General features: G+C 37.5%; 1 protein-coding gene across 3 annotated transcripts in view; it reads right to left on the reverse strand.

Moving 5' to 3' along the window:
- Positions 1-12,381, reverse strand: part of PLPP4 (phospholipid phosphatase 4) — a 66,990-nt gene that overhangs the window by 15,389 nt on the left and 39,220 nt on the right. The window lies entirely within an intron of this gene.

The following is a 12,381-nucleotide window of genomic DNA, read 5'->3' on the forward strand; positions in this document are numbered from 1 at the left end:
CATGTCAAAAAACAGCTTCCTCTTGGGCATTACCATTACTGGAATACATAAAACTACATTACACTCAATCTTTCAGTTTGTTTCTATCATTTTCTTTAAAAAAAAAAACAAAACAAAAAACTTTCACAGAAGAAATAAGGAGGATGATAGCATCTGGAGACACTGCAGAGCCCATCCTGACATCTGATTCTGATTCTCTCCAGACAGGGGATCTAGGTGAGTTTAAAAACCTATCTGTATGGACCAAACTGATTACCAAGTTGAAATGCATAAAGTGAGAAACTGTGAACAAGAATCTGATCTAAAGCACCCCAAATAAATTATTCATTAAAAATGTAATTGCTTTTGTGGGTGTTTTCTGGAAATTAAACTACCCCATGAGGATCTTTAGCTTCTCAAGTTTTAATGGATGCTTTGCTAAGCACACAATACATGTCTTCTTATGCTAAGCAGTTTTTGAGCTGAAGAAAAAATCCTCAACTTATTTAAGTGGCAACAAATTATGAAACTGCAAAACAACCATTCAAACGACCTATGTAACAATCAGAGAAAATGATACATCTCTTTGTCTGTAATGCTTTATACTTGCAGTGATTACTGTATATTTTCCAAATGCAAACACATATTATTCATCACTGGAATTGCACAGCAGCCTACTGCAATTTTAGCTAAGGCTACTGGTGAATGTTTTCAGTTTCACACTGTTCAACAACTGAAATATTTATCTTTCCTGAAGGAAAAAGTATGATACCAAATGGCTGCATAAATTTTAATGTTGAAATTCAATTCAAAGAGGATTTTATAGAAGTACAATTCCCAGAGAACGTTTGGAGCTTATTATCACAGGCAAAATATTTTTATTTTTTTTCCAAGTGGGACAGTCAATCACCTTCCCTTTGGCTTAGCTTTATTAATTTCTTTTCACAAAGAAAGACAGTTCAGCAGAGGCAACATGAAAAGCACATCACAAATACAAATGTATGCAGGGACTTGGGAAACAAGGAGGAGATACTGGAGACAGAGACATGTTAGAACAAAAATAGACCTATATTATCTGAAAAGCAAGTAACTAGAGTATTAGTCATCAGGTTGTTTTTGCAGGACTGTCACAGTGAATTCTTGTGAACCTTTTTTGGTTTTTTCTGACTTATTTTCATGTACCTTTCAAGATATCTCATTACACCTGAAATATCTAAAGTGGTCTCAGGGTACATCTCATTGCTACCAAAAAATGAGAACTAAGTTCTGATTTGTTCAGTTAATGATGCCATTTATGAGAAGTCCTAAAAGTGAACCTGTTCCATAGCCTGCTTTGCCATTTCTGTTGACAGAAACCTTGAACAAATCCCCTCTCTCGGAGAACACAGTAAAGACAAGCCTAAAAGGGCTCAGATTCTGGAATTACTTTGAAGAGAAGGGGTCAGCACTCATGCACTCATCAAAGCAGCCTTAGCATTAATATAAGCTACAAAAGACTGTCTTGTAAACTCAGCCCTAATCATACAACTGTATCAGACTAGAAAGACATCTTTCTCTGCAAGGTATGTTTTACTCTTTACTCACTGCCAAGATCTCCATGTTTCTCAGTTCCACTTCGTGAAATTAGGTCCAACTAACGAACTTGGATCAGATTTAAACCTAGGACAGAATGACATCAGGATGCAACTGGTCCTTGAACACACCCATGATGGTGCTACTCTAGTGTGGTCCCTGGCTAATGCACTCTTCTCCTTACAGGCATCAGGAATACCAAGCGTTGACTAAATTTTTTTTGTTAGGTCAGATGTGCATCCCTTTATGAAAGAAAGTCCTGATACTATAACTCTAGTTTCTGGAGAAAATTTTTTTAAAACTGAGATAAGAATTGCCAGGTTAATTCAAACAGGTCAGTACTAATTAAACAGCTACCAGCCTGTTAATTATCAATAACCAGAGAATAAATAGCTCCTGCTGCTAGACCTTAGCATAACTACAGTATCTAGCTTTAGATCATCAGCTCTCCAACTCCCATACAAATTATTGTCACTGGGGGATTTATGAGGTATCTAACTACAAATAATCCCTGTCAAGAGCAATTTTTTCTTTCCAGTTCAACACTGGAATATACCAAGTCCCACACGCTGGCTCAGGGTAACTTCTTGCTTCCTGCTTTGCCATACATATGCCATCGGTAGTACCCTTGATATCGGATCACGTCCTGCTCAACTACTTGTCCTTCCATTCACCATGCCAAGTATCAGCCTTTCAGGGATGTGCATTTAATTTAAAATTTGTTTGAAGCGAATTGGCACAAGCATACAGATTAGCATGTAAAATACAGTTAAAAGACATCAAGAGCACCTTGATGGACAGAAACTTTTTACAGTGGAGGATCGGAATGCTTCTGTCAAACACAAGACACAGCATGGTAGGCAGTGTCAAGGAGTTTGCTGGATTGTATCAGTGTTAGTCCTGCCTGCAAATAATCCCCCTATATACATCAAAAAGAAACTAGGGAAACCCCAAGACTATGCACAGCCAGAGCAGTAAGGGCTATATAGAAGATCTCTGCTTCTCTTTTCATGCTGTGAGACCCAGCAGGAATAGGAAAATGTTACGTATTCCTGCTACACTGCAAAGTGCAAAGCAATGAAGCCTGATCCATCCACCACTTGCAAGGGGAACTTATCACTGGGGGGTTTATGTAAAGAAGAAGAGTTTGGGGGGAAAAAAAGGCAAGCGATCTAAGCCTTCTTCAACCACACTTTAACAGCTACATTATCCCGTTGCTGAATTCAGTGCTGGGCTCCAAACTTGTAAATAACTCTCTTGAGAGAATCAGGGACTGGAAACTGAGTATCTTCATTTCCAATTCAGTCTAGATCCTCTGAAGTTAGCAAAAATAAAGTTGCTGCCCATTCTGGAGTACACAGTAGTACACTGGGATTAATCTCTTTAATCATGCAGAGAAAAGGAGAAAATATATTACCACATACTACCACAGAAAAAATAATGTTATTGTGTTAAATGCTACAGTGTAAAAGACAATGCATAGAACATCTTTGGTAGGTAGAATAAATACCAATGAGGAACCACGGTTTTACACTGACATATGATATCATGTATTAAAAACCCACATTTTTTTTAAATTCAGGAAAAACAGAAAGTCTTTTGGAGGTATGCTTGAGACATATACATCATCTGAACCTCAAACAGACTAGCAAGAGTAGATTTATTATTAGAGCTGGAAAACTAAACTAAACAGTTCATCTCACAAGCCCCTCATGAATTCAAACAGCCTTTGTTATTGAGTACTGAGAGGTAAATATGTCAGAGATGAGGTAAAAGCATTAAACACAACCATTCCTGAGAATACTTACAGTTTGAATTAAGAAGCCAATAAACCCCACAGGAGATTTTATTTTTTTCCCTACATATCCAAGAAATCCATTCCTTCTTTCCCTGGATTCTTCTTTAAAAGGATGAAATATTTCAGAGAGACACTGCCATACAGCTGTTAATTAAGAGATTTATCTTGAAAATAGGGAGTAGCAGCAATTACTGCCAAAAACCTGTGGCTTGTAGCTCATCTGTTACTTAAAATGTTCACTTTCAACTGAAGGAAATATGATTATCCTCCATGAAATTACTAGCTAAAGATAATTAACAGTTCAAATTTAGATACCCAACTATAATTACATGTACTGCAGTAATATTTTATATAAATTATCACAGGATAGCAAACAATTCTATTGAAATTCAATGATTTCTTCACTCCGAAGCACATAAATCATTTTAATTTTTCAAACAAATGAATGGCTTTTAAAATGTAAAAATCTTTTCATTTTTACAACTGACTAATTTCAATTACTTAGTGAAAAGGGGGAGGAGGAGCTAGCTGTCCTTTCGCTCTAAAGACATAATATTTACCAGTCTCCTTTTTTCTTTTTAGTGACACAGCAAGACATACCACAAATACTACATTCATTTAATTAGTGCTTCATCAAGCAAATCTGCTGCAAGCATGAACTGCATATGCAGCTTTGATATCATCAGAGAGGGCAACTCCTCAGGCGTAATACAACGGTAATGCACTATACAGTGACAAACACCACTGAGTGGAACAGTTAATTGTGGAGATAAAGAGAAAATAAAATATTAACCAACCAGCCAGTCAACAGCAAAGGTGCTATTTCTTTTCACAACTGTTGTAGTATTCTTCACCTGTCTAAGATGACAACTCACACCAAGGAGACTTCTAGTCTGACTGTCAGAGACTTTATAACTGTTATAGAGAAGGAAAAAAACCAAGAGATTTCTCTCTCTTCCCCCCCCAAACCAAGGAGTGGACTGGACAGAAAACTAATTTAGGAGTAATCTTGAGAACACTTTCTGCCAAAATAAGCAGAGTTTAGCTAGGAGGAATGGGACACATCCCAACAAATGCAGACACTGGTATGTGAACCAGTTATCGAGACTATAATTGCTAAATAGGCATTTCCCAAGTATGCCATACAACTTTTTTTGGCAACAGAATCAAGGCCAGACCCATGAATAGGCGCATCCAAATTATACTCTTGCTCCTCGTACTTAACTCGTACTCATTACCTACCCTACTGCAAGAGGCATTCTCTGGATACAGTGATACTCTCTTTTTCATTCAGGCTGTAGCCTCCTTGCCATACTAAACAATACCAGAAAGTGATATACTATTCTATTGCTTGATAATATAAATATCTTTTAACCCTTACCTTTAGGCTTTTTTGTTATTTAAAGCAACTAGTAGTTCCATTTTTCTAGACAGGTCCTTGCTGTGTTCACACAAACTTACTGATTTCAAGCAAGTAATGAAGGAAGACAGCCAGAGCAGGGAAGACAGAGCAGAACAGAGCAGATAACAGAATATTTTCAGTTAGAAGGGACCTACAATGATCATCTAGTCCAACTGCCTGACCACTTCAGGGCTGACCAAACATTAAAGCATGTTATTAAGGGCATTGTCCAAACGCCTCTTAAACACTGACAGGCTTGGGGCACCGACCATCTCTCTAGGAAGCCTGTTCCAGTGTCTGACCACCCTCTCGGTAAAGAAATGCTTCCTAATGTCCAGTCTAAACCTCCCCTGGTGCAGCTTTGAACCATTCCCATATGTCCTATCACTGGATACCAGGGAGAAGAGATCAGCAAAGAAGACAGGCTAATACAATGAAGAATAAAATGGCTAATCATATGATACAGAACTTCTGGCATCACTGAGCACCTTTCACCAGTTCAAATCATATTTAGTCTCAAGTGTCTGTGGAAATGCTATGGCATCAAAAACATCTGGTCAACCATTCTGATTTCTATTTTCTCATTAATTCCCTCAGTAAAATCATCCATAGATTTTTTCCTCCCCCCTCTCCTCCCCCGCAAGTGGATTTTTTTTAAAAAAGATCTCCTACGCTATTATCCACTGGCAGCTTCACTCAAGAGTCCAACTTACACTGCCTTCCAACATGGTCAGAAACTTCCAACATTATCATTCTCCAAAGGTTTCTGATTGTTTAAACAGAATGTAGGAACCCCAGACAGAGACTTCTAAACCCACTGTCTTAGTTCAGATTGAAACAAGCAAAAACTAAAAGTCTCAAGAAAAAAATCACCAGAGAAATCACTTGATTGCAACAAAGCAGTATTAGTTCTAAAAATATTTTGCATAAACATTTTTTGTGTAGGCTTTGTTAAATAAACACTGACTTCATTATTTGCTCAGTCCTCTGCAGAAGGAAGGAAAGAAAAATTACCTACTTACTTATCTGTAATAGCTGGTGCTTTCTATGTAGAACTGACAGTAATAGCAAAATCCAAACAAGGCTTTCTGCAGATGTTCTGTACTTTTCTCTTTCTGGCATAAATAATATGCTTGATTTCCTGCATTTATCTCATAGCTTTTATCTCAAGAGACTTTTAATATCCCCTTGTTTTCAAGAGACCTAAATTAATGTTTTCAGAAATCTTTATGACTGAGATTTCTGCAATTTGATAAATCAGTCAGCCACCTCTAAAGAAAGGTACCTAGCATTTTAACTTCATAATTCAATTTCAAGGTTTTTATTGATTTATTTTTCTTTTGCTTACAGCAGAATCGTAGCTGATACTCTTTGTTGAAACAATTCTGGACTGACTCAGGGTTATTTGCATTACAAGAACGTGTACTTATGTGAGTCAGCTCCATCACCCTTGCTGCTCAAAAGGGTTTTGAGTCAATCTGGAGCATCTGGAGACTGATCACAACTAGCCCTTGGAGAGTGGAAAACACACACCTCAACTCATAAAGGTGACCACCCTGTAGACAGATTTAAAATCCCCATGAAAACAGAATGGTTGATTTTACTTCCAAGTAGCTCTAGTCTAGGCAGAACACTCTCATACATATTCTGGTTTATCCTTATCATGGGCTCAAAGACGACACCACGATGTGAAACAGTGCTACAAGAGGGGACTGTCATAACACTGTCTTCAACAGCATTTGCCTGATCAGAATGAAAATGCTGCCACAGAAAGTCTTCCCCTTAGTCTCTACAGACGTAGAAAACTACCCTATCAAGATTAAGAGCAAAGACTGCTTCTAGCAGTCATTCCTGATCAAAATGTTTCACAGCTGATGGGACTGGGGGCAAATTCACACATAAATATCAGCTTCTAGTTTTCAAAACATGAATTCTGACTAGACCCATGATTCTCTATTCTCCTCTTTCAAGAGGCGGATGAAAGGATATCCTTCATGAGGCCAAGGTTTGACCTGAAATTAAAGTTAGAAGAGAGCAAAGGAACATGTTTATGCAGTGAATACAACGAACATGCAACCAAAGCACGGTTTTGTTTGGGCTATTTACCCACTTCTTATATACAGTGCAGTAGCCAACCTTCTCTTACCTCCCAAGTGTTGCCTAAAACAGCCCACTGTTGGGCTTACCTACCTTAAAGAAAACTCTACACTGAAGGATATATTACTAAGGAAGAGCTAACACCACATCTGATTTAGAAGCATTTCTACATGTGGTTTGTTCTTACACAGAAGTGCTACACAAAACCATACCAAATGGATTTCAGAGCGTTATGTCAGCACTATGCTGCAATGGCAATTTCAAGGAATCTCAATATTTGACAGTGCTGTAATGAGACTTCTTCCTTAAAGATGGTCAGAAATTGATGTGCCAGCCTCCTCTGTCAGAGATGAGTTGATAGCCATCCATTTTCAAATTAGTCTTGAGCTGTCTGACCCATTTCGCTCCAGAGAAGAGCTGTCACTGCAGTTCACAGATGAAAATTGATCTTTAGATCTCTAGTGTAACTCAAAGTCCTTTTAACTGAAAAGGTCAGTCAGAAGAACAATGGTCTTAGCTTTACATACAGCTAAAGTCTACAACACCACAACAAAGTCTTTTACAGGCTGTGGAATCAAGCATATATCTTAACCTTAGCTTACAAATTTTACCTGAAAAGTTTAAGTTAGGCAAGAGAAAAAGGAGAATTAGACTGAAAGGTAATTAAGCTTCTTCCCTACAAAGATGAAAGCAAACTGAACAGCTATAATAACCAAGAAACAGCAGTAGCTGCTGGGAAAACTGGTTTACTGAAGCTAAGCTCAGAGATTTATTCATACCAGCTCACTTTTTAACTTCAGCTCTCTAGCACTTGAGGAAGAACCACGTTGACTCAGAGTCATTCATTCTATTCCTCATTAATGACCCAGGATTCAAGATAATTCCATGTTTTTGCTCACTCTCCTCTGAAGTTTCACTTTACTCTTGAGTTCCCTGGATGATCTGGTCTCCAGATTAGGAAAAGCAAAAACAAACAAAAAGCCACCCCCCCACACACACCTCTCTGGTATCCTACGTAAATCACAAATTACAGTGGACTGCAAGTCAGCAAATCAGTCCTGAGATCAAGAAAGCAACAGGCTTATCTGGTACAATTTCTGATTTTTTATGCAGTCCTTGGTATTGCTAAATAACATGTTACCATGAAGAATCACATTACTTTCAGCTTTTCTTCAAGAAGGCCTGCTGAATTTTGCTACATAGCAGAGATGTAACACCTCATGCTTCAGTTCTTTTAGTCATTTTAATGAAAAAGGCTGGGTGCCGGTGAGAAGCAAAGGGCTCTTACACAGGTTGGAAGCAAGCCTACTGTTTGCAGAGAAACTGATGGATGGATAAGGACCTTTCCTTTCACCTTAAGATTTGTTATATTCTCAGACAGATAAGTGGTAAGCATTGACAAAGACGAACAGCATACCTGCATGGCTATATCTTTTCATAAAGAAAATAGGCAGATAAATAGCCACCTTGTTTGTCCCAATAATATGCATTATAGCTGCTTGATAAACTGGCACCTGAGCCATTTTATACTCAAACTCTTGATAGCTTGTGGAAGTTAAGTGTTGATTCTTCCTAGAAAAAGAGTAGAGCACAGACCTTCAGTATTCACCTTCTCTATTCTGGATAAGGGAATTATCTCCCGAGTATTGCTTCTAAAGTTGGGTATACTGCCATTCCTGGACAAGATGGGATGCTTTGTAAAGGATGAGGTTGGTGATGCACATGGTCGTTTCCACTACTGCCACCTGCATTCAATGACAATCATCAAATCCAAATATTGACAGTAATATTAGCTTTCCAGTAGAGACTCCTTCATTCTGTGAGGAGCCTTACTAAAGAGCAGTCCTAAGCAGCTAACACAGAAACTCCACTTCTGGGAAGTACGTCAATAATGCTGGAGGGTAAGGCATGCATATTCCTCATATCTGTAGGATGTGGGGGCTGACCTTGCTCACAAAGGAAGGAATGCTAATGCAGTGAAAAAAAAGTCAGCTGGGATTCCTCTCTCCTTATTCAAAGATAGGGCTAGGAGAACTCTGCAGAAGAATTTTTCTTACATATTTTTAAGCTTGTTACAACAGATTGAGCAATTACTACTGCCATTCATAATGGAATCTGGCTACTTAAAGTAGGAAATTACTATGCAGGACTGGTCTGAAGATGTAATCTCATTTATTATGCCAGCAGAAATGGGCAACCAATTACTTTTTTCCTAGTGCTGTTCGTACTTCCTTTCTTAGAGACACTGTTCTTTCTCCCAACAAGTAAGCATAGATGAGCTCATATCCAGTACTCTTATAATGTGCATATCCTACTTTTAACATAAACACAATCTACAATGTGTAACATGCTACACTGGCAATGTTTTCTTAACACTTTGTTAAAGTGCACAGTAGGCAAGATCCCAATTCCTTGGTCACTGCTCCCATTAACGCTGTTTGCTGATGACTTCTTTGATGTAGTAATGATGACTACTAATAGGTTAGAATTCTCCAGACAATTCAGTTCTGGCATTCATTTTGATCGGAGCAAAATTATGCCCTATGTTGGAAATGGATGTTTACCTTGATTTGCAATGAGTAGTTTATACCTGTGGAGGCTCATCCTGAATAATGAAACTGTGAAAAATCAGTTCTTCATGATGCTACAACCAGCTACAACCTTGCAAATCTGGCCACTGTAAATGCCAGTTACATTAGCAGTCATATATCACTACGTACGTCTTGTTTGTATAAAAAGTGCAATTTATTAAAAATACACAGTGAAAGGAACTGTTTCTTTGAAAAACATGAATTCCTTATAAAAATGGGATCAACCAATACATAAAAGTTGAGTGTTTACATATTATTTACCACCTTGTCTATGAAGAGACTGTGAGGGAAGTGTAAACTATAGCTTGAAAGGCAGAGAAATAATTTTTTTCTTCACTTCTAAAAGGCCATTATTCTCTCAAACATATCAAGACACCTTCATTCATCAAGGAGGTAATTAAAAAACATATGACATAACAGTCACTGTTATTGTCCCCACAACCAAATACTCTGATTATATGCTTAATTTCAGATTTCTGATTAAATTCTCTGATTTCTTCAGCTGTATTCAACAGTAATTGCTACAACTCTCTTTCAGCCAATCTAATACAAGGAAGAAAAAAACAAAAACAAAAAAACCACACACAAGAAATAAAAGCTCTTATACAGCACTATGTTAACATTCACTCTGGAAGCTGTACAAATCAAATTGAGATGTTACCACAAATTAATTTCTTCAAAATTTGATTTTTCCTTGCAAAAAGGAACCTCTGGAATCAATAAAGTTTTCTATTACCAAAAAAAAAAAAAAAAAAAAAAGAAAATCAACGGCACAATTTAGCCCAAAGTCAACTTTTCAAACTAATTTAAGTAACTAAATTGCTGCTACAAAAATAAAATCACATTAAGTATTTTATTTATTTTGCTGCTAGTACAGCACTTTTATACAGAAAATGTTCTCTTTTTTTTATTGATTTTATTCCCATGTATCTATCCAATCCAACATGAAATTGTAAGTTTAATTATCTCTGCAGCCACTGTGTTATTCAATTGAATAATTTTTATCAAGTTTGTTTTTCAGTCAGTTGAAGTGAAATCCACTAGCATCAACCGGGATCTTTCTACCTGGGATCAACAGCCAACATGAATCTCCTGAAGTTCAACACTGGGAAGTACAAAGTCCTGTACTGGGGGAAGTAAAGCCAGACTCTTCTCAGCAGTAGCCAGTAAAAGCAGGACAGACAATGAGCACAAACTGAGGTACAGGAAATTGCATTTAAACATAAGAAACAACATTTTCACTGTGAGGGTGGTCAAACATTAGAACACATTTTCCTGCGAGAAAGGTTGTGGAATCTTCGTATTCAGTTACATGCAAAACTCAACTGGCCACCGTCCTGAGGAACCTACTCTCACTGACCCTGCTTTGAGCTGCGGGTTGGGACTTGTCGATTTCCAGAGGTACATTCAACCTAACAATTCTGTGATTCAAATTATGAGCAGACAAACCAGACTAGCAAGTGATTATTCACTTATTCATAGCAGACATATCAATTTCAAGATGCCTGTGTAGGTATTCATGACAATCATGGGCTCGATTTGCCACTGACTACCAATACTAAGCAGTACCGGCTCCAAGGATGTTAAATTAAACTCTCACCAAGCCATTCTTTTTTCCTTCAGCAGAAAGATATCAAAACCCGTTTCATGCAACTTCCTCAAATCTATGACAGCAATCCCTTAGCTGAAAAACATAGCTTAAATAGTTCTGACCAATTCAGAAATAACACGTTTAAAAATAGTCTCTACATAAAGCTGAGGCCAAAACTCTGGCAACTGCAATCTGCTTGCAAATGTTTTGAGTAGAGTAAGAGCCTAAAGGGAGTTATATCATGACGAATTAATCACTTCCTCTAAGAAATCAAACAAGGTCAAGAATTTGGCATTTCATTCACACAGGATTTTTGGTGTTTCTAAGTAAAATGTGTTGTGTTACTATTATTTACCCATACTCGCTTGTACAGGAACTTCATTACTATGCTCATGTCAGCATGGAAGATATCTGACTGTCTAGGATTTTTTTAGTTATTTATTTATTTTTAACCTAAACAACCTATTTTACTGAACAATATTTGAAGCAAGTCTGTATAGCTGAGATGCTACTTTTTTTTTCTCAGAAAGCTTCAGGAGGTAATACATTCAGAAATCATTTACATGGCAAGCAGATCAAAATACAATAATATAGGTTTTGCTGCTGTTGCAAAGCTATATTTACATCAGAATGGTCTATTACTTGTTGAGTTGAGATATGAAATAGGTCTCTGCATGCACCCTTTCTGTGTACACGATAGGGCTTTGGACATTCCTTTAGCAGTTTAATAAAAAAATATATATATTTTCTTATGACTATCCAATAAATAGTCAACAAATGTGAAAGAGAAGGCAGGTTATGACACTAAGAGCCCCACACTCCAAGATCACTGTGCTATGCTCCCCTCAACCCTATATACCATCACAGTTCACAACATTCATAACCAGACACAGGATGTGGCTGGATGCAGTACAGCAATATTTCTGACTGCCAGCTCAGTGGTGTCCACTTCCTTTAGTTTTTATATCTACTTACTGCTCTGGTAAGTAACATATGAACATAAGCAAACATTTAAGGTCAGATCTAACCAGAAGTTGACCCAGTTTTGGCAACGGGTGAAGGCTCACTCATTAAACTATATTAACATAAACACATAATACTTTTGCAGCACTTTTTTGCTTGCTGTTGGTCTATCCTCGTTCAGCCAGATGAATTCTGGGTCAAAGACTCAGTTAACATGCCATGGGTCAGGTCCTTCTCCCTCTCATTTAGAGCTCTGTACCCAAAACTTGGTATCACCAACTTGGAAAGATGATCTGGATTCATATTTTAAGCCAAAATCTTCACAGCCAAGAGCTTAGGGAAATTAATTTCAGACAGCAATGGAACAAGACTTAGATTTCTATAAATT

This window comes from Aquila chrysaetos, chromosome 11, assembly GCF_900496995.4.
Source record: "Aquila chrysaetos chrysaetos chromosome 11, bAquChr1.4, whole genome shotgun sequence".
Lineage (NCBI taxonomy): Eukaryota > Metazoa > Chordata > Aves > Accipitriformes > Accipitridae > Aquila > Aquila chrysaetos.